Here is a 26,115-nt window from a genome sequence, read left to right on the forward strand (position 1 = left end):
GTGTGCGAACTGGTGTGAACTGCTTCATTTTCATAGATTAGGAGAACAGTGTCTCCTTGATTTTATTGACATCATTTTGATCACTGTTGAGGTAGCGGTATTTTCTCATATTTAAATATCTATTTCTGTTTCTCGTGAAATATTTGCCTGTGGCTTGGCCCATTTTCATTGGAATGTTTGGCTTTTTTCTAATGGATTTGAAGAATTTTTTCTTTTTAATTAAGAACTGTCGACCCTTTTCACAGATAATCAGATTAGATTCTTATAACCAGATTGAACGTTTCATGTGGACGTTAAGTTATACTTGGAATATCTTTGACAATGGCAACGTTATTAAGGTACTTTTTACTTTTTAAGCAATAGCTAGTTTTTCGCTGATAAAAAAGATATTGAAAAAGAATATGACGGTGTCAATCCAGCTTGAGTTAACTATCCCAGGACACTACTGGCATTTTATTACAGTTGTCAAAAAAGAAAAAAAGAAAAGAAACCAACAATTTTATTGTTTTGATTATTGAGATCCAGCCACAGATCAACTGAGCAATTAAAATCTCTAAATAACACTCTCTGAATTGTCAAACAAAGGATTGGCTCCCAGTGGAAAGGACTTTTTTTTTTTTTAAAGAAGATAGTTTTCTCTGTAACGTCTGTGCCAATAGATGGTTGCACTAATTGGAATATACAGAAATATTTTACCAGTTTAACAATGCATGACATCGTAATAAGATTGTGCTGACAAGCTTTTCTTTTTATGAAAGGTGATGTTACTGAATGCCTCTAATACACATGGCTCCTGTGTCTTTTCATGACATGTTAGAAATGAAATTTTTCGCAGAAATTAATCTGCTTTCCTAAATCTATTCTGTATATGAAATGATTTTTTAAAAGCAGGACAACAGAACCTCGGTTTCTGTTATTTTTATTTAAGTACCCGGAATAATATATTTTAAGGGATCCTAGAGGTGAACAGAAAGGGATCACTATTAAATGCATATGAAACTGCTCATTCCAAATCCCACTAATCTGCCAGGTTCCCTGACTTCCCCTAGCTCAGGTGGCTGGCTGAGTGCAGGCTTGGGACAGTTAATGACAATCTTCCAAGATAAGCAGACTTAACATCAATATCCCTCTCCCTGATAATCTATATACTCTGGAGGTGGTGAGCTCTGGCAGGGTTTTGATGATTTTATGATGGCTTGTGCGTATTTACAGTGTGTTTAAAATACTCTTTTTAATTATCATTTGAGTGACAAAGCTTAATCTTTCGATCTTTATCTGCACCTCCTGCTGATGTATGTTTGTTAGGTAACTAAAAAGCGGAAATTTAGCAAAGCCAGAGCTTTCGCCAGTAATAAGGCTGAGGAGTCAATAGATGATTAACCCGCCTTTCTCCTCTTCATGAGAATAAAGGAGTCACTTTATAAAATCTTTGACGGTGGCCCAGATTTTTCAAAGCAGCATCCTAGAAACACATAATAGCTATACAGAAATGAGCAACATCTGAACTGCACAAAGCAAGCATGTATGGAAAAGAGTATCAGAACATCATTTGAATACCGTCCTTCAAACACACGGATATAACTGTTGATGTCCCATTACACAGACCTTGAAACTGGCCATGTCCTATGTATTTTGCATACACATATATGTTTGTTTCATATATATATACATACGTATACATATATACATATACATATGTATATATATATGACATATGCAGTGTATATATTATATACATATAAATTACCATGTGGAATTAAGCAGCCTATGTCATTAGATACTGATATTTTGTTAGATTGTAGAGGGTAAAAAGGACACAATCGTTATTTAGCCTATCATAGCCACACCTTAAGATGCCTCATTGGTATTATTTCATTTGAAAGAGGATAAAAGGCTAAGGTTGTTATTCCTTGCTGCAAATAAGCAAAGGTGTGTGTGTTAATAATGGATGCTTGGGATTTAGAATTAAATATTGAAACTCTGTCTTGATTTTTCCAGAATGATGAGGCACAACTACTACCCTTTTTGAAAGCCCTTGTTTCTTACAACAATAGGTCAAAATCGTAAGCAAAAGCAGAGGAAAACAATCCCAGTTAACTAGCTTATGTGGTTATTGACATGTGTGATTATTGGCATATGTGATTAACTGACACGAGTTATGGGCATCATCATCGTTATGTATAAAGGAACTCCAGGCTGCCTAAGACTCCTCTGAAGGAAATCTTAAAAATCAGGGATTGATTTGCAGATTTAGGAGGATATTAAAAGCTGATGTTGTGCCTGAATAAGATAAGCATTCTGTATTAGACCGTACTGGAGAAGGCCCTCACATGGCCAGGTGATTTTATTGACATCTCAGAACTAAAGACCATAAATTCTGCTATCAGGCAACATACTGTCCTGAGAAATGGACATTACAAATGGTGAAGGGCAAGGGCTCCTGGGTGGCTCAGTAGGTTGGGCATCTGATTTCAGCTCAGGTCACGATCTCGTGGTTCGTGAGTTCGAGCTCCGCGTCAGGCTCTGTGCTGACAGCTCAGAGCCTGGAGCCTGCTTCTCTGGTCTCCCTCTCTCTCTCTGCCCCTCCCTTACTCGCACTCTGTCTCTCTCTCTCTCTCTCTCTCTCTCTCTCTCTCTCTCAAAAATAAATAAAAACATTTAAAAAAAATTTTTTTAAACAAATGGCGAAGGGCAGCCCAATAGACGACATGGAGTCAAATAAAGCATTCAACCCCAGACCAAGCCCAACACCTACAGACGTTGTTACCTATTTTAGCTTTGATATTGGTAAGCTTGGCTGCCATTAGTAAATCACCCATTCCCTTGAGCAGTTTTTCTCTGGTATCACCTAAGACCAAGGATGCAGCCCTAGCCACCTTCCCCACCAAGCCACTAGCATCAAAACTGATGCTTTTCATGGGATTGCCACTTTGAAATTTAGGTTAACAGTAGGACAGTGTGGAGTTTGTGCCAGGAGTTCAGCTAGACAGGAAAGAAAGCTTACCGAGTTCCCGTAAGTCAGGCAGGCAGGTTTTCATGATCGGAGAAACTATCGAAGGCAAAGGATGGTGAGCTGTAAAAAAGCAATAGCAAGGGTGCAGGTAGGTGAAGGGTTTGGGGCAGGGAGCTGAGTCAGAAGGAAGAGGCAAGCACGGTCTGGAGGCCAGAGTGGCAGGCGGTTGGATCAAGAATCCAGATTAGTGGACTTGAGAAGAGAAGATCAAAGACCCACCCAGACCAAAGTTCTGGGCCAAGGGGGGGGGGGGGGTCAGGAAACCAAAATGTCTTAACAATAAAAAGCAGAAATCAAATTAAGAGATGGGCAGTGACGTACCAAGAGTGGGCAGTGGGAACGGTCCACCCAGCTCTCCCTCTCCCCACTCCGTGCTGGCAGTAAAGGCTGCATGGTCTATAGAAGATCTAAAAACAGGGGCGCCTAGGTGGCGCAGTCGGTTAAGCGTCCGACTTCAGCCAGGTCACGATCTCGCGCTCCGTGAGTTCGAGCCCCGCGTCAGGCTCTGGGCTGAGGGCTCAGAGCCTGGAGCCTGTTTCCGATTCTGTGTCTCCCTCTCTCTCTGCCCCTCCCCCGTTCATGCTCTGTCTCTCTCTGTCCCAAAAATAAATAAACGTTGAAAAAAAAATTAAAAAAAAAAAAGAAGATCTAAAAACAACAATAAAACTGACAAGAGTCAGTCTGCTTTTCGTTGCCACCATTTTCTGTGAATTCAGAACAACGTCAGGGATAGAGTACTCCTCTCTACAAAAATCTTCCATTGATCTGATTTCTACACACTTTCTGAATTACTCATGAAGTTTTCTGATACAAACATAAATAAATAATGTCTATGGGTGGGGGGCTTCAAATTAGCACATTTTAGTAATGTATCCTTTAATAAACATAGCATTCTGCATGGACATTGATTCAGAGAATTCTCAGTTATATTATCAGCAACCGACGCACAAAGACTCAGCTACACCTGTCCATTTCAGAGCAAGTCCATTGCCGTTTGGAATTGTAGGAGCTCCCCTCATGTGTAGTTTATGTCTCCAACCACCATGGCACCACATACTCCTGCATCTAAACAGAACGTGAAAATAAACTGTGCTTGGCCGTGATTAAGGCAAAGGAGCCACAGTTGGGGTACTTCAACTCTGCCAGACTCTGTGACCCCTGAAGTTTGTATTTTTGTTTAAAACAGTGAACTACCCTTCCCCGCTCATACTCTCTCTTTCTCTCAAAGATAAGTTAAAAAAAAAAAACCATTAAAACAGTTTCTTTTTTAAAAAAGGGGGCGCCTGGGTGACTCAGTCAGTTAAATGTCTGACTTCGGCTCAGGTCATGATCTCACGGTTTGTGGATTCAAGCCCCGCATCGGGCTCTGTGCTGACAGCTCAGAGCCTGGAGCCTGCTTTGGAATCTGTGTCTCCCTCTTTCTGCCTCTCCCCTGCTTGCTCGCTCTCTCTCTCTCTTTTTCTCTCTCTCAAAAATAAATAAATTAATTAAAAGAAATTAAAACAGTGAACCAGTTTACGAACTACTCTGGGTAATAATTTTCTATTTAGTGAATGAAAATTTAATTCTCTGCACAAACGATTTGACTGAATTTGAATAATATTTTTCAGTTGGAATTTCTTCTTTCGTTGTTAATTAAACTAGAGAATAATCAAGACCATAATCATTACTGATTATTATCGGATTGTTCCTGAGAATAACTCTGTTATATAGAGGAGAGAGGTGTAATAAATGGCCTGCTTCAGCTGTCAGATATGCTAAGTATGTCCCTGGAGATGGGGGAGTGTTAACGAGTGAATTCAGTGGCTGCTGACACAATCGATGATAATAGAGAGACATAGGAAGAAGATGGCCAAACCGAGAATGAAGCTGGATTCCAAGCTTTGTGATCTGATACTTTCCCACGTTCTCTAGATCTGAGCGAAGCCAGGGCTGACGTCACAGAAGGAAACGTGCAAGTAAATGTGCCGAGAGTGAGGAGCGAAATGACACGATGGTCACCCTGGGGAAAGCATTCAGGTGCCACCCAAGGAACTACTGTGGAGTGGGGTCAACATGAGACAGTACTAAACCAACTCCAACGCCCTTCTGAACTACAAATTCAGAAAGCAAAATGGCAGAATCGTGGAAGTAGCCAAATAGACAGCCAGCGGGTGGCTAATGGTGACAAAAGTGGGCTGACTCTTCTACAGGGGAAGGAGGTGGATGAAGCAGGCCGAGCGTGGGGAGGTGGGATTTGTTTCAGACTGGAGCATGTGCATCCCATCTAAAGGGTGCAACCATTACTCCACTCCGGCCAGTAATACTGGCCCCAATAGGCAGATCTTCCCATTCTGAAGCAAAGACCGAAATCTTGATTTTTTTTTTGACCCAAATCTCTGCATTTCTCTTTTCTTTTCTTTTCTCTAAATAACTAATTTAAAAAAATTAAATTAAAAAAATATTATAAGAGCCATCCCATTTGGGTCAGAATAAAAACGAGCTAACGGTGGCCTCTGAGGCACCATTTTGTCACCTCTGTGCCAGAGCCTGAAACTGTTTCGGGTGGCTGTCACTACCAACCATAGGATGGTTTTCATGCTCTGCAATACTAGAGAAGGCTAATCATAATGCTCATAAGAATAGTAGAAGCATTCCTGACTGCTAAAGACAGTGATAGAATGACTGTCACGAAAGAGTCACAGCTTGTAGTCCCCAAGTGCCAGGGAAGATATTACACTAATAATAAAGGCTGTCGTTGATTGAGCCAGTTACTATATGCCAGACTTTGGACTGTGTGCTTTATACCCATGATCTCACAGTCCTCCTAGCAGCTCTGTGAAATAGATATGTGTAACCCCATTGAGAGATAAGGAAACTTAGCCTGATTTTGTCCTTTTCCCAAGGTCAGTCACACAGTCAAGGCTCTAACCCGAGCCTCTCTTACACTTCAAAGCTCAGGACCTCAACCAGCGAGGCTAAGCTGCCAATGGGTAAGGGCTTATGACCCCCCCCCCCCACCAAGAAGCTTCTTGAACACCTTGAAGTTGGGTTGCCTTGAATATCAGTCTGAAGGGCCCAACGCCCAAGAACCTTGGCGACCTCCCAGTGACACAAAGATGATAGACACCTTAGGTGGCTTTTATGGTTTTTACGACCTGCTCAGTAATTGTTGTCTGAACACCAAAGTTTGCCATCGCCCTGGTCCTGTTAGGGAGCATTCTCTTCAACGAACCCATGAGAGAAAGGACCGACTTCTGTGCAGTTTGGCCTGAAGCACTTGCACCTGTGTTCTCCTGGAAGCGTGTACTTTGACTTAGGCATTGCTTGCTTAATAAACCGCAAAAGTCAACATCCCGCTGGAGGAACAGCTCGTGCTCAGAGGCGTCACAGGCTCCAAAAGATCCTGTGGAGGCAGGATGTTGTGCGAAACCCACAAGCAGAGCAAAAACCTCCTGTCTCCTAATTGTAATGGTTAACATTTGAAAAAGCTTCTGAGACTGCCTCTGTGCTTTATACCTAAAAAGGGGATTGAGATTTCTCTTTTTGCCCTTTTGGCTTTTTGGAGCTAGGAGCACATCAGCGTGTGTGTGTGTGTGTGTGTGTGTGTGTGTGTGTGTGTGTGTGTGTGTGTATGTGTCTGTGTGTGTCTGTGTGTCTATGTATTTCCAACAGAAGAATGTGTCTCTTGTCCCTGGGAATGGCAAGGCTACAAAGCAGGTGAAGCCAGCTTGGGGAGGGGAGAGGGGAAGTGACTGACAAGTTAGTGGCACACTGGGGAGAGAAAACCACAAGGCTAGTGGGGCAGCCTCACCCCCTCTCCCCGCCCTGCCGAAAGGGGCAATTAGGTACTGTTTCCGATAGTTTTCTTAGCACGTCCTCCTTCCGTTTTCCAGGAACCCTGTGGCAGGCCCCCGATTTCGCTTATAGTCCAGCCCCGTCTGGGGTTGAACTTGTGTGAGTGGCTAAGTCAGCCATGTGGGTATTGGCATGGCAGACACAGAAAGGAAATCCAATCTGACACCCAATCGGGACGCATTCTTGAGTGGCCGCGTGGCCCCGGAGTGGCTGATAGATTCCCACTGGCTACCCGGACAATATATCTCAGTGAGCACTGGCCATGTCCAGTCTGTGCCGAGCCCTTGTGTCAGTAGCCAAAGAGGAATTCGATTTGAACCAAAAATAACCAGCGCTATAAATCATGAAATGCCCCCCAAACAGTGTGGCGTCGTTTGGAGATTACGGCATGCATAGGATAGTAGGAGGCATCTAATCAGAAACTCAAAATGAACAGCCTCGTGGAACAGATGGGCAAACTCCGTGGATTTCCTTCCTTCCGAGAGGAGGGGCCATTATTTAAATTTATATACGGTGGAAGCCACTGGAACCCCATCCTGATGATTAAATCGGGATGATCACAACATCCAGATGCATTCAACAGTGACCTTCTCAAGTCAGACATGAGCGGGGATGCCACATGGCCCTGGCCAAGGACACAGAGTTCATTCAATAGGCATTTTAGTTTTGGTGCTAGGTCAGGAGAGACACAGCAGGAAAACAGATTTCCACCAGCTTTTCCCGTGCCCCTTCGGACCAGGGATGTTAACTCCTTCTACCTCAGTTAAGTCTCACCCCTACTGTTTCTCTGATTCTTTTACCTAAATAGTCGTGGGAGAGCTATGGAATATTGATGAAAGGGACATGGCCAATAGGAAATACAGTCTGAACTGGTGAGTCCGGGGTGATGCCACTCCCTCCATGCTGTTCACTCTCTTCCAATAGACCCGTGAAAAGCAGACCACCCAATGTGTCAAGCAGTTTGGATCTCAGTTCCATTTAATTCTTGTTCCAGAGGCCGGAAACTTACGAGCAACTTCGCATGGAAACCAACATTCCCACCAATACCGAAGTACAAATGTAGGAAGCTTGACCTCTAAGAATTGGCCATACTGAGTGGACCCTGGGGCTCAGGATGTCCAGTCTAGAATTCTGCCTTTGGTCAAGATATTAGAGATTAGGAGTATATACACAAAATGGCCTTAACCTCACTTTCAGTTGTGCTAGGGGTCACTAATGCTCTGTTAACTTGTTCTACTCTTTTGGATTTAGGCAGGAGAGAGCCTTGTCTTCACTTCCGAGCTTGCAGATAGTCTAGAACAGAAAAATAATGGCTCGATTTAGCAAAGGTCAGGAACCATATTGTTTCTCATACAATTTCGGGAATCCTTAAAAGTCAGTGTCTCATGATAAGCAAATCTTAGTTGAAAATCTTTATGAGGTGAGTGGGATCATTCTCCGTGCCTTCATTCAGGTTCAAGGAACCATTTTGGTTGCAAATGACAAAAGAAAACTTTGTTTTTTGAAAACAAACTTTATGTGATAGGAGAAAAGGGTTGCAGTGTGAGGCTGGTTGGTTTGTTTTTTTTTTACTGGGTTTGCTTTCTTGGCCCTTGAGTGAAAAACACAACATGTCACATATATATTTTTTCTTCACTGTAAAACGTAAATACTCTAAAATGTATTTTTTAAATTGTGATTATATTACAGTGGTTTCTATGTACCATAGATTAGATTTTTATTAAGGGTTTTATTAAATAACTGGTGTTTCACCAACATCTAATTAAATCTTCTATCTAAATTGAACAGAAAATTATGGGCGAAAAGAAAGCATTTGTAGCCGACTTTATTACAGATAAGACTATTATTTGTTCATCTTAAGAATTTGAGATCAAATTTACAAGCAGCATCCTCATCAAATTTCTTTTCTGGGCTGCTGAGCCGGGCCCCTTGAAAGCAGCCCATTATCTGCACACACACCCCCCCCTTTTTATTATAGTGCCCTGGTTGTTGGCAACACGCCCGCTGTTTAAGGTTACTTTCATTAATTAACCGAAAGTTAATTTCTTTGCAAGCAAAATCTCTGATCTCATTATGTTGTCTTTAAAGCTGAAAGATTCAGGTTTTCTGGTCTCCTTTGATGGCACAATAAAAAGCATGCTCTTTATCTTAAGGGAGACTGTCTCCAGGGTTTAATTTAATAGTCCTTGAAATAGTTACAGCAGAGCCAGGAGGACTACAATAATATGCCAGTTTCAGAAAACCTTGGCTTTGTCCTAGTGGGAGCGCCCAGTGACTGGTGCGCGTGCGGACCATGAAGCATCCGCGTCCAAATAAGTTCTGCATTTTACCCCCTTGATTCTCTTGTTTGCCCCCCCCTCCCCCATTACATAGCCCGTCTGAGAATAGGACAAACACCAGCACCAGTGTTCCTTCCAAAGGGTGCCACCGTCCGGCCATCTGATGCTCTGGGATTTCAGAAGTTTTGTGGGGTTGACATTTCGACTGTTAGCCTTTACTGCATTTGGGAAGCGGCCTTTTGTTTCTCTGGTTGAAACAAGGCAGGCTAGGTGCTACGAAGAGTTGTGGGTTGTGGTTTGGAGCCTGGCACGCCTGGATTTGAATCCCGATCTTTCCTCGGACTGGCTCTTCCTTGGATAAGTTATTTCAACTCTCTCTCTCTCTACACACCTCAGTTTTCTTATCGGCAAACTTTGAACTAATTCTGGAGACTTAGGGAAATTAAATAGGTTAGCCGGTCAATACCAGGTACTGAACAAATGTGGGCCCCCTTCCCTTGAGAGCCTCGTCTTGTTCTTGTCTCTACCAACTACAAATGCGTTTCTAGATTCGGGGTCCTTTCTGGTATTTGGAGGCTGGCCCCCAGACTGCTACACCAGAAGGAAGCCTCTGGGGAGATGGCCGGACTCCACAGAGCATGCTTGGTGTGGGTTGGGTCAGTTGGGTGCCATGTTGTCCCAAATGCTCTTTTATAGACCCGGGGACACGAAAAGCGAATTCTCTTTGTCTCTCTGAGTTAGCTTCATCCTCACTGATGAAATCTGGTTGCTTTCTGGAGCATTAAATTCACTGAGTTGAGAGTGGCCAAAAGCCGCCAGGTGTAGGTCACACAGAGGGGACAGAACTCTTCAGGTAGCTCAAGCCTCAAGAGCCATCCAGATACACGGAGAAGCTATTTGTATCCCACTGAGTCCGCCGCTGTTGCACACACACAGCTGAGATTTACAGAGTCTGGCGGGGAGGGCCGCCGAAAGCGGGTAATAGCATGACCCGACATGCTGCTTCAGATGCCTGGGAGACTGGGTCTGTGCCATTTGGATATGTCACCTGTACCAATTCCTAATGAAGGATGCAATTGACTGAACTCAAGCAGGTCAAAGTTACTTAGGCAGAAAATCCCAGGTCTTGGGAAGAAAAGTCATGTGCCTCTGGGGCCCGTGGCAGGAGTCAAAGGTCCAAGGTAATGTATTGGCAAAGATCGTGTCTGCTTTGGTACCTTACTTTACTGCTCCCCCATGCTTTTAGGCAGAAATATTGTCAATGCTATTGATTAGTTGATCTGATAATCCAGCAGGCTCCCTGATGTGTTAAATTTCCTACTTTGGGATGACCGTAAGTGTGGGCAGAATGTACGCTTCAGTTAGGGGGGCCTCTCAGTGGACCTTGCTTAGACACTGCTCCTACAGTGAGATTGCTCCAGGCATGACAATTCCAATTATTCTTGTGGCTGTCACAGTTAACCCTTCCCAAGACAGCTTTCCCCCAGTTATCCAGATTTTCTAGCGTTGCTTGAGATTTGGAAGAATATTTTGTCTTCTGCATTGGGCCTGTAGGGTCCCTTGGTTGATTAGCATATATTACACTGATGTGTTTCGATTTGTGTTTTTTCGTTTCCTTTTTTCTGCTGCGGGTACACTCCACCGTCTACGTCTTCCGTCTGTTGCAGGCCTCTTCCGCGGCCGAAGCCGTGTTTCTCTCTATCCTGTGTGGATCTTTACACATTCCACCAGCCGTCTCCCTCCTTTGAAAAACACGTAGCAACCCTATGAAAGGTGTGTAATTCGCAATAGGTAGGCGTCCAAAGAAAGGATGACCTCAGGTGAGGGCAATGGAGTTTTCTAGAAGGAGCGTCATGAAGCCAAGTAAGCTGGCTCCCTGCTGTGGACATGTGTTTCTGCTTACCGAGAGCCTGGTCTGGAATAGCTAGAAACTTAAATGCCCTCTGATTTGTCTTCCTTTAGTTGTTGGGTATTCATCCCACCCTCCCTCTGGCTTCAGTCTTCGAGCTCTTCAGCCTGGTTGGAAAGGGCATAGAGTTACCCCTGGAAATCCAAACTACCCTTTGGGTAAATCATGCCTTTCGCTGTTTGGGTCTACCGTGCCATTTGTCCTACATCCCAGCTTACCGGCCTTGACATCAATTACACTCTCTGCCTCGGGACAAAGAACGTGGGCTGACCACTTTAATCCCCTTTGCAAAATAATAATAATAACAGCACCAACAGTAAGGCCCTCTGAGCAGAGGATGGTAAGCCTAATTCAGAATTTGTGAGAGTGGAAAATGAATCATAAATACCTGAGCAACGAGGTTTATAATGGAAGCCCCAAGAAGCCCTTTAACCTGGGCAAAATCCTATAACACAATTATAAACAATTTCACACTTGACTGGAGCCGTTATTTGAGCAAAACGAACCATTTTTCTGCGTGCACTAAATGAGCCACGGGATCCGCGTATCCAGCTGCAGGATCACCCGCTCGGTCTGCATGTAATCAGCGCGCTTGGCGGCAAGGGCATCGTAGGATCAAAAGAGTTAATAATTGGATCCTGCCCACAGCAACCGCACAATTAAGGGCAAGATTAGCAGAGATGAAAAATTTATTGTGAAAATGCAATGCGAGTCTGAAACACAAAATGATTTCACTGCGCATTTGTTCTGTTGCCATAATCCTACTGATCAACTCTATTACACTAATAATAGGAGAAAAACTAATTGCAGTGAGGACAGGACAAATCTTTTTTAATCTGCGTTGTCATCCCAACTAAGTCCCAACCCATTTGTGTTAACCTTTGCTGACAGAGTCACATGATGGACATAATTTCTTATAATTTACCAGCTATGGATCTAACCTTTCTTCATCAAATATTCATAAAGGCAGGATTCTCAATGATTTTCTGTCTCTCTTCATATTTACAGCTTGTTGTCTTCCTCCTTTTTGCAGTAATTTGGACACAATTGAAGTCAAATGGAATTAAAGTTAAATGCCTTTAGCAACTAAGGTGCCTAAAAGCGAAGCCTTAGGGGAGGGGGTCGTGAACTGGAAGGGGAGAGCGTGTGTTCCCAAGACCCTTCCCATCGGGCCGCCCTTCCCCAGAAGGGAAAGATGAACTCAGCCGGAGAATAAAATGCCATCACCCTCTGTTGGCTTGCTAAGCGTGGCTCTCAGGCCCGTTTTGGGGGGCTTGGGGAGGGAGGGGGGGGGCTGGTGGCTCCGAAGCCGAGTTGAGACTGAGAGCCCCAGGCCTTCCTCTGTCTTCAGGGCTTGCTGGAAAGCTAGGCTGCGGGGGCCAGGCCCTGTTTGAGCCTGTGTACCCGGAGGGGCCCAAGAAGTATGCCGGGGGCTGTGGTGGTGGACAAGAAAGTCAGCTGGTACAGTTACTTAGAAAACAAACACGAATATCTGAAGCCATTCCATTCCCGAGAGCACTTTGGGCAGAAAAAACATCTGTTTCCACTTTGCATCTTTGTTACTTTGACAGTTTTTCCTTAAGAGACCTGTAGTTGAAAGAAGTTTTAGAAAGCTGAGGTGTTTAAAGTGAGTATAGTCGCAGGCCCTTCATTTTCACTCTGCAAGGCCTCAGTTTTCGGTGGGATGGCAGAGTTTGGAGGAGGTGAGACGGACAGTCATTAAAAAACCCACTTTTTCGACAGCAATCCTCAGATGACCCTACCTTTACTAAAGCAGCTAGGAACGATGTAGGCAAATCCTCCCTTGAGGTACAAAGGAATTGTTTTACCTGGTTGACTTCAAAGTCCTATAATGACCACGCCAAGAATTTCCTCCTTGCTGAGTTCCCAGAATTCTGACTGATAGAAAGGAAATTCGAGCTGAAGGCACTTATATGCTTTAACAACTGATTCACATCCCTAGCTCTGAGGTATTTTGTTTGCTTGGCCATCAGTTAGCATCTTTCTGTTTTTACTGCACAGGTAATAGACAAATACAGTCACTTGATTCAAAAATTAAAACTTTAGGGGCGCCTGGGTGGCTCAGTCGGTTGAGCGTCCGACTTCGGCTCGGGTCACGATCTCGCGGTCCGTGAGTTCAAGCCCCGCGTCGGGCTCTGTGCTGACTGCTCAGAGCCTGGAGCCTGTTTCACATTCTGTGTCTCCCTCTCTCTCTGACCCTCCCCCATTCATGCCCTGTCTCTCTCTGTCTCAAAAATAAATAAATGTTAAAAAAAAATTTTTTAAAAATTGAAACTTTATAAAGTGCTCTTAGACCGCTATCCCCAGTCTCTGACCTTCTTGACCTCCTAGGTGTTTTGCTGTGCATTTACGGATATATAGATGTACTGTGGACAAATACGTGCTTTCTTTTTTCGTTTCCGTGAATGGCTATTATGCTAATACAAATCAGTACCGAACTTGGTTGTGTTACTTAATACGTCTCATGTTTGGAAATCTTCCCATGTTAGAACATATAATATAAATCCGTTGTATCTATCTTACTTAATTGTTGCAGAGAAGTCCATAGTATGGCTATACCGTAGAGTAGTATCATTCCCGATGGACATTTGGGTTGTTTCCAGTTTTATTTTACAAGCAGTTCTGCAGAACATCATTATCTGTTTGGAACTGAAAGAGTTCAAACAATTATTTGAAGAGTGTGCTCGTTTTGAGAATATTTATATTGATAGGGGAAAAAGTGGCAATCAGCTGTCAGAAATGCCCAAGTAAAGCTGGTTATTATGGTAAGTTTTTTGTCACACGGATTCAGGTGTACAGAAGGTCAGACTACATATTGGAGGGAAGCCCTTATGGTGATAGCATTCTTTTGCATGATACGGTGTTTTCCATTTCCCTTATTGGCTAATGCTCACGTTATAAAGAGGTACCACTGATTATGTAAAGGATGGCTTGCTGATTCGGATATGCGTACATGCGTATAATAACCATTCCTCAGCCTCTCACAAATCCCATAGAAGGTGTCAGGAAGTTCTTTCAATGGATCAGATAATTTTGCCAGAAGGTTGGGTGGGGACGGGGACGGCTCATGAGAAGTTCTACCTACTAGGGATCGCAGATGCCGTCCTTCCTCTGGACTGGAATTGGTAGCTGCTGAGATGTCCACCAGTTCCCTCCGGGTTGGTGGAAGAAATGAGGCATATACATGCAGTCTGATGCATTCGTAGAAGTGCAAAATGAAAACTTCCAATCTGAGTAAGTGTCTATTAAGGATTCTAGACGACGATTTTTTAAATAGCTCCCATTAATTACTGTCAGGTTTGGGGAATAACTCAAAGTTCAGTTACAGTGCTGTCGAGTAGAGGTTTGCTTTGGTGAAAACCAGCGACTGACCTGAGACTAGCACGCCTCTGGAAATTATCCTTCCAGAGTACATGAAGCATTGGGTATTTCACATTCCTTCAACTTCGTTTCATTGGATTTCTCCAAAGCTAAAAATGTTTGTGCATCAAAGAACGTTATTAACAAAGTGAGGAGACAACCTTGGGAATAAGGACAAAATATTGCAAATCGTGTATCTGATAAAGGTTTAACGTGCAGAACATGTAAAGAGCTCCTAAACCGAACAACAAAAAGACCGTCTAACTTAAAAATGGGCAAAGGACTTGATTAGACATTTCTCCAAAGAAGAGCTACAAATGGCAAATAAGTACATGAAAAGATGTTTAGCATCATTAGTTATTAAAAAAAAAAGTGGAATCAGATACAGAATGTAAGCATATCATCGACAGTTACAAAGGGATCCAGGTAAGGAACTAAAAATACAGAAAACACTATTTTCGGTCATTCGTTGCATAACAAATCACCCCAGGACTAAGTGGCTTAAAACAGCCACAGCTGTTATTTTCTCACAGAAGGCTTTCTGTGTGTTGACTGGGGCCCAAGGATAGAAGCTTCTTCTGCTGGCCTCACCGGGGGTGTTCCCTCACTCCAGTCAGGTCTGTAGCAGCTAGGGCAGAAAGGCCGGATTCAGTGAGACTCTATGTTTTAAGGCCTCTCTCTCTCCAAGTGGCCTTTCCATGGGGTCTCTGTGGCCAAGATACAGCCTTCTTGCATTGAGGCTTAACTCCAAAAAGCACGAGGGTCATGTCTGGAGACTGGGTTCCACGGTCACCACTCACACGTACGCAGAATGAGGACAAGCCAGATCCTCCTGTGCCATTGCAGGAAGCCAACAGATAGTATCTGAAGTTGACAAATCACGAAATAGCAGCATTAGAAACAAGTCCAAGGGTGAGATGGACTAAATGGGAGACTTTTTTTTCCCCCCAGTAATTTCTACACTCGGCATCGGACTCGAACTTATGACCCCAAGATCGAGAGTCACAGGCTCTCCCGGCGGAGCCAGCTGGGCAGCCCTAGATGGGAGACTCGTGCTTTTTCATTATATAAACGCTTCTGTATCATTAGGTGTCAGACTGGAAGGGTACATGGTTTCATTAATGTCAGAGGGTAGTGGTTTTGGAACATGGCTCTGAGGCGAGTGCTGGGGTTCGTATCTTGGCCACATCGCTCACAACCTCTGACCTTGGGCAAATTACAAAAGCACCCAGTGCTTCGCTGTTCCCATCTGTAAGGTGGGGATAATAATCGTGCCAGCCTCAGAGGGTTATTAGGATTATGTGAGAAAGACACGGAGAACCCCATCTGGCATAAAGCAGATCCTTAAAAACTGTTCGCTACTAACAGTTACGACGTTAAAAAAGAAAAAGCAAGCAAGCCCACAGTGAACTAAGGTTCCCAAGACCTGGATTCGAGTCTCCTGACTCAACAGAAGTGTTGAGCTCATGTCTGTTTAACCTGAGGCAATATGAGGTAAGGATTAGCTCCTAAGAACAGAGGTTTGTCAACTATGAAGGCTCCGAGAGCTAGCCAGGACTGTCAAAAATTACCTTGGCAAAAAGAGAACTCCCTCCCTTCTTGGAGAGAGTTTCAGGTTCTTTACGGTTGAACTTGCTCCTTCCTCCTCCAGCTATAACCACTGCGGAGAAATAATTCACAGACTCACTCACTGCCTGTCCAGAGACCTTTCTCCTGGGAAAGAACTTTATAAATCATGTTCAGTTAGTGGCCATAACTCCCAGGTGCTTACACAAGACCCAACTGGAAAAGGACATTAACTTGGAACCAATTAAATGGCTTCTAGTCTGCATTCGCCGGCCTCCCAAACGAATCTCTCCCGGAAGGCTGTTCACGTGGTCCACCCTAGGTGAAACCGTAAAGAAGCTAAAAATGGGCTTTGGAGACCCCCACCTCTCCCGCTCGCCCTAGGGAACGCAGAGCTCACGTGCACCAAGAAACAGCGTGATCTGAGAGGCGACTCAGAATACTCTCCTCCTTAGAAAGAGCTGCGCTGCGAAACGCCTTCCCCGCTTTTGTCCCCTTTCACCTGCGAGAAGTGAATTAATGGTACGCTTCCTGGCACTGGTCGGGAGCCAGAGTAAGCCCACTGTGGTGTCCTGGTGCCCCTCCATCACACCACACAGGCAGGCCGCTTGCGGATGGCACCCGTCCATAGGACCCCAGACTCGTAACTTACCAGAGGCTGCCTTTGGGCACCAGAACCTTCATGAGTCAATCTCCAGCTAGGAAGTGCAGTTTAAATGAGGGACAGCGGGTCTCCCAGGTCCCGTGGTCTCACTCGAGCTAACCTACCAGCTGGTGCTGCAGAGAAAGCATAATGGACCCTCAGTCAGGTATTCTGTGCCGACTCCCAGGTGGCCTTGACTGCAGAACCATTCTTCCAAAAAGCGTAAATTCTAGCTTAGCAGTCCGCCGAGAAGCGGGGCTCCCTGGCAGGCCAGGCATGGGGGCAGGAAGTTACAGCAGCTAATCAAGTCCTTGCTGTGCTGTCCTGACTCACTGGCGAGCCCTGGCCCGGTCCCAGCTGACCCCACTCCTGTAATGCTCAGCGAGGAGCCGGACTTCTCCATTAATCGGCCTGCCTTCAGGAACTTGTAACAGGCCTCTTGTTCCCAGACTCCTCTATAATGACATTCTGCACAAGCAGATGTCGTCCTTTGATTCCTTCTGACCTTCTGAATTTTGGCAAATGAGAAAGCACCCGGGATCCACAGTGAGGGCCTTACGGGTGTCTTTCCTGCGCAAAGACTCTCTCGTCTTTCCACGCCACCCCCGTCCCTAGCTGGCACATAGCAAGGACGTGGCCCCGCTCCTCGTCCCTACTGGCAAAAAGCCTTCTTCCCCGGAGCCAGAGGGGGCTGTGAGATGAGGTGGCCGGTACTGGTCCACGCGTGAGCATTTACCAGATGTGACTCCGGGGCCCTGGAGCTGTCTCCGCTCGACAGATGAGCAAATACTGCCTGAGTGCCCTTCCCAAGGTCACCCCCCAAGCGAACACTGGTGCTGGGAGAATGAGATCACCCAGACAGCGAAGGAACCGCAGCCCCAGCTTTCAAAGCCCTGAAGTGTGAGATTTTTCGACCTCCCATTCAGGTCGCGGGAGTACAAGACCGTTAAGTAATGAATAGATCGCGGCTCATCTCCCCACTCGCTTTCTCTGCAGAGATGCCCAGGCGGGACAGTTATGGTTGTGATGATTAATTAATAAGCCCACCCAGTTAACCTGCAGTTTGGAGGCCACACTACAACCCTAAGGCAGTCTCCCTGGCAGCTCAGCCTTCCTTCCCGAGGCTCCGAGAGCACTGGCGGTGTCTCGGGCGGTGCAGCAAAACCGGGCTGGGGGACTTCAGAATGTGGTCTGCCTTCTATTGAAGTGCGAGTTTTAAAAACCCCTTTCAAACCAAGTCACTTTAGAAGCAGACCCAGCGCTGACTCAGAGGCCCGTTCAGTGTTCCGTGGCTCCCAGCGTATAGGATTACCCTGCTTCCTCAGCCTGAATCCACAGCCCCCAGAGAAAAAGAGGGGCATAAAATGGTTGTGAGTTGAGTTCCGAAGATACACATCGGGTGAACTTGGGAATATGGGAGGTTTCGGCGCTCCTTCGTCAAACAAGGCATCAAAGCCATTAGGACAGTCAGGTTCAGGGCCCTCCTCCCTCCCAGCCCTGGCGTGGGGAGTGGGGAGTAGCCTGTCAGCCTGGAAAGAGTCTTGAGGAGGAGATTTTGCTTCATCAAGCCCACGCTGCGTGTGGGTCAAGCAGAGGGGTTTACTCTTGAGACGACCCGATTCCTAAAGGGGTTCTAGAGCTTTCTGCAGAGTGCGGGGCCAGAGATCCTATCACTCCCCTGCATGAAACCCTCCCGTACTTTCCCATCTCGCTTACAGTAAAATCAGTCTTGACGGTGGCTTCCCAGACCCTGGACTCCTCTGATCCCCTCCCCTCCTTCCCTTCATCACCCTCCCTCAGCCACAGCAGCCTCCTTGCTGTCCCCTAGAACATGCCCAACTTGTCCCCTAAAATACTCCCCCCCCCCGGAGAGATACCTAGCACAACCCCTGTGGCCAGCACCCTTCCCCCACCTTTCCAGAGCAATTGTCTCCAGCAGAAACCGTCTTGGGATCTGTCTGCTTCCGTTGTGTGGCAGAGAACCGTTCTCGTCTTGCCCCCGTCCTTTCTTTCTTCCTTCGTGTAGAATCTTGGTTTTGACAGAGGAGAGAAGAACACAGTGCATCCAGCTAAAAACCTACACTCCCAGCCCCTTCTGGCTTCTAGTCAGTGAGATAGAGGCAGGGGTGGCTTCCTGTCCTCCCTTAAAAGGAGGCGGCAAGCGCACATTTTACCCCTCTGCCCCTTCTCCTGCTCCCTGGGACTGGAGATACGGTGGCCGGAGTGCCCTGGACCATGAGGTGAGCTCAAGTGAGGTGAGCTCAGGTGATGGTAGCCGTCAGCTAAGAATGACAGAGCAGAAAAGTGGAGGGAATGGCCTGGGTCCTGGATGTCTCTGGACTGCTGTCCCATGACCTCCCCAAACTCCTTTAACGTGAAAGACTTCCATCTTCTGTAGGCACTGCGGTTTCTAGTCCCTCTTGCTGACAGCTAAATGCAAAGTCTATAAGCAATACACGTGTTTGTCATCTGTCTTCCCCCACCGGAACGTAACCTCCGTGACACTTGGGATTTTGTCCTAGTTCCCTGCTATCTGTAGATCCTGGTACCTCATAAGTATTTGTTGAATAATGAATGAAGGAACGAATGAATGAATGAATGCACAGAGAAACAACAGTAGTCTCTCTGCCCCAATCTGGGCTTCATCAGTAGGGCAGGCACATAGTAAGCTACACTGTGATCCTTCATCACTGGAGCCAGAAGCACAGATATTTATACGGGCAAGATGATTTTTACCATCTAAAGGTTAGCTGCAGAAACAGTGCCATTCAGTTCCTGGGGCTGTGAAATGGGGATTTGCTTTGGGTTTAAGACTAGGATGTCTCCAACATCTCTTGGAGTCCAGACGCCTTGTCAGCACAGCCGCGCTGAGGCCACAGTTGCACGGACGTCTTGCCCTTCGACGGGAGAGCTGCAAGGAAGTGTGATTCTCTTCCCGTCACAAAACCTCCCTAAGCAAATAGAGCGGTGTCTTACCTCCGATCTTCCCTTTGATCCTGGAATGACATGGCAGCTCGGAGAATCCGTGGATTCTTTGGCGAGAGCAGGAGAGAGCCCGGTGGAATCTCTGACCCACGTGGATATTACCTCTGAGGGGATTAGGACTTGCGTGAAAAATTGGTTTATGCGTCAGAGTAACAGTGACTGGTAAAACTTTCAATTCTACCAGTAGAGGAAGTGCGGTTCAAAGGAAAGATGCTGGACTACCAAATGACCTCCATTCTGGGCCCAGCATCGTGACTTACGGAGCAAGCATGACCTCGGCTTCCTCTGTCTCCCCAAAAGGGTAACACCTGTCTTGCCTACCCTCATCGTGAGGGTCATGTGAGATAAGGTGTCTGGAGGTTAACCATGTTGGTATGTAAAATCCCCGTTTTCTAGAGATGGGAGAAACCTTAAGGATTGTCTCACGCAACCCTTCACTTTACAGACCTGAGCACCGACGGGCCGAAGGTCACGGTTTTGCTTCAGGCCACAGGGTAAGGTGGTGGCAGGGCTGGGGGTCTTGAATTCCCCGACCGGTGTTCTTCCACGAGCAGTGGCCCCTGGTGGTATTAGGCCTCCTTTGATTGTGCCTCGTGCTTTTACTGTTGTTACTGTAACATTGGTTATGTAGCGGGGAAATTCTAAAGTAGTAAGGTTCCGATGCAAGTTGTTTCCAATCATGTGTGCTTTCCACTGTGTTTACTGTGGCTCTAACAACGTGCCAAAGCCTGCCGTAGGCTTGGAGAGGACAGCAGTGGGCAAAGCAGACAGAACTCCCTGTCTTCAGGGAGCTTATTTTACACACACACACACACACACACACACACACACACACACACACACACCCCAAACGGTATTCAGTGTTGTGTAGAAAAACAGGGCAGGGAAAGAAGATCGGGAGCACGAGGGTAGGAGTTGGAGGGAAGGGGAGATGTTTCTGTCGTAAGTGGGGCAGTCAAGATAGGCCTCACTGATTGGATTATGTTTGAGCAGTGACCTGAAGGCCGAGAGAGCAAGCCACATGGATGTCTTTAGGGGAAGAATTTTCAAGGTAGAAGAAACAGCAGCTACTAAGACCCTGAGAGTGTTCTTTGCCTGTTCCAGGGAGAGCAGACGAGCCAGTATAGACGGGCACAAAGGAAGCAGTGGGAGAAGGTGGAAGGCGTTGAGGGTCAGAGAGCCGCACGGGGAAGGTCACAAAGGGACTTGCGGACCGTTGTAAGAATTTCGACTTTGACTCACCTTTGAAAGCAGTGCAGAGCAGAAACTCATCGGAAGGCTGGTATGCCCTTGATGAATCGGCATTCCGCTCTGGCCCACCGTTTTCTACTTCTGAGTTTGCCCCACCCTGTTGGTGTTGGGCTGCCCCGAGTTTTCTACTGTGAGTGCTCTTGACCTGTTCGTGAATGTTCTTTGAGGAAGAGAAGAGAAACAAAGGCCCAGTAGCCTCATGTCCGGAATAAGGTTAAAATAAATTTCGGAGATGTTTCTCGGCCTCCCAAAACCAATTAAGCGGGTTACACGGAAGTATTTCTAAAAACAGCAGTACAGTGGAGATAGACTGACAGGTGAGCAGATGGGGGAACCATCAACTCAAATTTATTTCACAGCTTACAACTCAAATGAGCATTCCAAAGTCAGAACAGCTGGCCCTTTATTCTGTAAGCCATTGTCCTTTGCTTGGCTCATCTCTCAGGAGTATGAGTGGATTATGCGCCAGTGGCTGTCTGTCTGTCGGTCTTTGACTTTGCAGGGAAAAATCCTTTGTAGAAACCAGGCTTTTGACATAAATCAGATTTCTCCGTAATGCCTGCTTCTTGCATGGGTTATGAAGTTTCTAGATTCTGCAAATCAGTGACATTGGCCTGTCAGCTTTCATTTTCAGAAGTGTGTCCGTAACCTACGTGACTGTTATTGTCAGATTCTGAGTAAATGGAATTTAATCAAATAGTCAAAAAGCAAAATCTTCAGATTTGTCAGAAGAAACATATATATATGTACATATATATATATACACACACACACATATATATACCTATGTATGTATATACATATTGTGTGTGTGTATATATATGTGTGTGTGTATATATATATATGTGTGTGTGTGTATGTATATATATATACATATATATATATGTATATATATATTATGGTATGTCTAAAAATCACAGCCGCCTTGAATTGATGGTCATAAGTTATTCTGGAACCTTTCTGAAGTTTGAGACTGTCCCATGCAAACTTGACTTAAGTTTCAAGCGGCGAGGAAGTCCTGAAATTTGGAAAGGGTTATCTTTTGTCAATCACGGTCCTTTGTGGGATACTGTGCTGACAGGACAGCAGAGAAACCGTATTCTCTGGCAGAAAAGAGGGCTTGATGCTAGCCGGTGGGGATTTTGTTCCAGTAATTCCATCAAATTGGACCTTCTGCCATGCTGCAGGGATAGCATTAATATCACTCATTAAGTCATACGCCCTGTATGCTTCCCTCCCAATGGCAGAGTCGCTGGCAGAATATATTTTCTTCCAAAGTGTTTGTTTTCATTGTTGCCCTTTAAAAATAATGAGTTCATTCTATTCCCTTGCAAGGAAAGTTACTCTAGACTGCTTTGAAATTGTATATCTTTTGTTGGGCACATTTCTGCAATGATTCCATAGCTTTGTGTGCTGGGGAACCCAACCCGGCCTCTCTTAAAGCTCCTGACCAAGCTGCCTCAGACTTGATACATATAATCGTCCAGCCTATTTGACCTTTATATTGTTACCCTTGGCCAGGTAGAAGTCATGCAAGTTTCAGGTGACCCTATCATGTGACCAGAGACCAAAGGTCAGCAGCTCCTAAATGTTGAGCTGTCAAGGTAGCCCATTCATCACTATCATTATATAACTGACAAGCCGACAAACGAACCTCGGGATGAAATTGTTCTCAATCCTCTGCCCCCTGGGTTTACACCCCAGCGGTAGGCCAAGCAGGCTCGCATGTTAAATGGTTCCACGGGCCTATCGGAGTCCCCGGAGTAAGGGAAGGACTCCAAGAGACCTGTTCTGTGTGCCAGACCCTGCAGAGTCACCGGTTGTTTGCTCAGGGAGCCACACTGCAAGACTCTAAGGGCCAAGCCTGAGTCCCGTGTCCTCTGAAACGGACGCGACTCTAATGTGAGCTCTTCATGGGCCCAGACACACCCTCATGGCCCCCCTCCCACGTTCCACCTGAGCATCTTTGTGGTCTTTTGTGACAGGTTGACATGGTACGCTCTTCTCACAAACTGGCCCGATCTGAAGAGTCCCTTGTGAAACTTGCCGACGGACCAGACCCTCCTCTGGAGGGTCTGACCTGGGGCTAGATGCCTTTGGAAAACGGTATTTTCGACAAGGACCCAAAGTGATTCTTCTGATGTTGGCATTTTGGAATCATATAAAGAGCTTGAGATTTGGAGTCAGGTGGTTTTGCCAAGTCCTGTCTCTATCCTTTGTTTGGCTGTGGAATCGAGGACAAGTCCACTAATCTTCTGGGCCTCAGTTTCCATTTTGAAGACGACTCTTTATTTAAAGAGACGTATGAAGTGCCAGGCACTCGGTATTTATTACGGGCTATTGGTAATGTTTTTATTAGCATTATTACTCCCCCTTTGGTCTGAGGGGAGATGTCACTGGAGGGCCACTGGCGTAAGATAGAATTTCTTTATAGTTCCCTCCCCTAGCAACAAGAACGTCTGAAGTTTTTAAAGAAGCAGTCTCAGAGGGGTAAGGAGATGTGAGGGTAGCACAGTATAGTCACGGGCTGGGAAGAAGCCCCCGGGGGAGGCGGAAGGTGCTAGCAGTAGAAGGGAAAAGGGCAAGGTACCCCTGGACCTGAAGGGAAGAGTGGAGGGGCCTTCGAGCCATTCTTTTGCCACAAAGCGTCCCCGACTTTTATACCAGCAAGAGGCTCTTTTGACCCATTTCTCTTCATCCCCTGACTTCCCCGAGGTACGAACAGGACATCGTTATCCCTTACCCCAGATTCGTCCCCTCTTTGTGGAGTCCGCCATTAGCCGGGGGGGGGGGGGGGGCTCTTAGCAGTGACGTAGAGTGGGGAGAAGCCCCGGGTCCGTGCGCCAGGGGGCCGGGAAACCCTTTTCAAAAGAACTCTCCCCTTGGAGTCCCAAGTTGGAACTCTGGATGGTTTTTTTTCCTTCACTTGACAAAATCTAACCCCAAACCCTAATGTTCATGGTTATTGGGCTCTATAGCGTATGCGTGTTACATTTCAGAGAAATCGTAGGCGGTAGAAGAATTGGGAACTGTGAAAAACACTGTTTAGCTGGCGAAGGCCTTTGGAGTCCCAAACAGATGTGGAGAACACAAGTCCTTGCCAACAGCGGGGCCTTGCCAGTACTGTTCCCTTCGCTTCCCAGTGGGTAGACGGACCCCGCGAGTATGCTGACTGATTGCGGGTAGACAGCAGCCTTATCCGTGCTTGAAAAACGGCTTGGTTCGCCACGTGGCGTTGGGCACAGGTATTCCAAGGCATCTTGGGGACATTTGGTTTTTAACGCACCTAAGCAGACTCTTTCTTCTGTCAGGCTCTTCACGTCTTCCCTGAAGTGTGAACCACCCCCCCCCCCCATCCCGGAGTAGACTCTTATACGACCAGAAGGGAAGCCAAGCCTACTTTCTCAAGTGGTTGTGGTTGAAAAATACCACCAACAAAAAAAGGGTATATTGATCTGAAAAAAAGAAAAGAGGGAAAAAAAAAAAAAAAAGCTGACCCACGGGCCAAAGTTTGGCTTTTCCTCACTCTGATGTGTGTTGACTTTACTGATCTGGAAACATTAACATGTGGTACAGAGGCAAGAGGTTAAAAGCCTTTCAAAGAGAGGGTGAACATGCCCTTTGTTGAAGCTCATTTAGCAATTGGATTTGCTTGGTGGTTCTGCAGTAGGTAAACTGAGTTATACAGATTTAAGAAGCTGATTTTATAAAACCAGCTTTGCCAAAGTAGACCACTGTGGTAGCTATGACAGGGCAGCTCTTTATTATCAGAGTTGTCCACGGTGCTGTGATGGCGGTGACGGAAAGTCCGAGAAGACAAATCCTGAATTGGTTAGCTCACTCGCTCTTCTTTCGAAAAGCGTCACTTAAGATAAACTGGACTGTGTGTTCTTCTCATGACTAAGACAGATTACTTGGAGCAAAGCCTAGTGAGCCCAGCAAAACCAGTGCAGTGGACTGGTCTCTTACTCGAGGTTAGATATGAAATGTGGTGTTTAAGGTAGACATCACGGAGAGTGAGAATTATGTGTGAAAATCCCTGAACTTGTACATAAGGTACTGTCCGGGATTTAGATTGTATGGTATAGGAAAAATACTTCTGTTTAGACACTGGAATCACCCTGGGTGGCAAGATGCTGTAGCACTCTTGGTCCCTTCGAGAAGGGAAGAATGGAGAACTTTCCGATCCTCCAAAGCATAAGAGGCCGTAGAGGAGATTGTTGCCCAATTATATCGTTACTTCCCGCTATTTTCATGCTGATCCAGGGCACTGGGTTTTGCAAGTTAAATGTAGACTTGATGGGAAGCCTCGCATGCTGGCTTATATTCTTTGAGGGAGTGCATTCTGATGTGGCTGATATCCTAAAACAGACTCCTGTTTAACATCAGCCAGAATGACTGTCAACTCCTCATTGTAAATTACAATTCTGGAAAAAACTCTGACTTGAACAGAAGTGTACTCTTTTCATCACTGGGTATTTCCTGGTGAAGTTGTTAGTTTACAATTTTTTTAATGTTTATTTTTTAGGGAGAGAGAGAGACAGACAGAGCATGAGCGGGGGAGGGGCAGAGAGAGAGGGAGACACAGAGGGGAGGGACAGAGAGAGAGGGAGACACAGAATCGGAAGCAGGCTCCAGGCTCCAAGCCGTCAGCCACAGAGCCGGACGCGAGACTTGAACTCACGAACCATGAGATCATGTCCTGAACCAAAGTCGGACGCTTAACGGAATGAGCCACCCAGGCACCCCTGAAGTTGGTAGTTTAAATCACTCTCACCTTTAGGAATGTGATTTCTTTCATTTTTATTTATAAGCGTTACAAGCGCCTCTGGCCAACATTGAATAATTAGTTGTATTTTTAAATAGGACCTGTATTTTGGGGCTCCTGGGTGGCTCACTGAGTTAAATGTCTGACTCTTGATTTTGGCTCAGGTCATGATCTCACGGTTGTGAGATCGAGCCCCATGTCGGGCCCTGCACTGGGTGGGGAACCTGCTTAAGATTCTCTCTCTCCCTCTGCCCCTCTCCCCAGCTCACACTCTCGGGCACTCTCTCTCTCTCTCTCAAAAATTAAAATAAAATAGGACCTGTATCTATACATAGAGGAAAAGGAGGTGGACGCATAATTATACATCTGTGTGACATTTTACCTATTTTAAAGGGCTTTTGTATACATATTTGGTTTTATCTTCACATAATCCAGTGAAGCAGAGAAGCACTAGTTTCCTGTAACATCTAAGGAAACTAACAG

At 45.8% G+C, this 26,115-nt stretch overlaps 1 protein-coding gene across 3 annotated transcripts in view; it reads left to right on the forward strand.

Moving 5' to 3' along the window:
• The window catches only part of FTO (FTO alpha-ketoglutarate dependent dioxygenase), a 440,209-nt gene that overhangs the window by 360,741 nt on the left and 53,353 nt on the right, over nt 1-26,115 (forward strand). The window lies entirely within an intron of this gene.

The sequence above is a fragment of the Felis catus genome, chromosome E2, assembly GCF_018350175.1.
Source record: "Felis catus isolate Fca126 chromosome E2, F.catus_Fca126_mat1.0, whole genome shotgun sequence".
In the NCBI taxonomy this organism is placed as follows: domain Eukaryota; kingdom Metazoa; phylum Chordata; class Mammalia; order Carnivora; family Felidae; genus Felis; species Felis catus.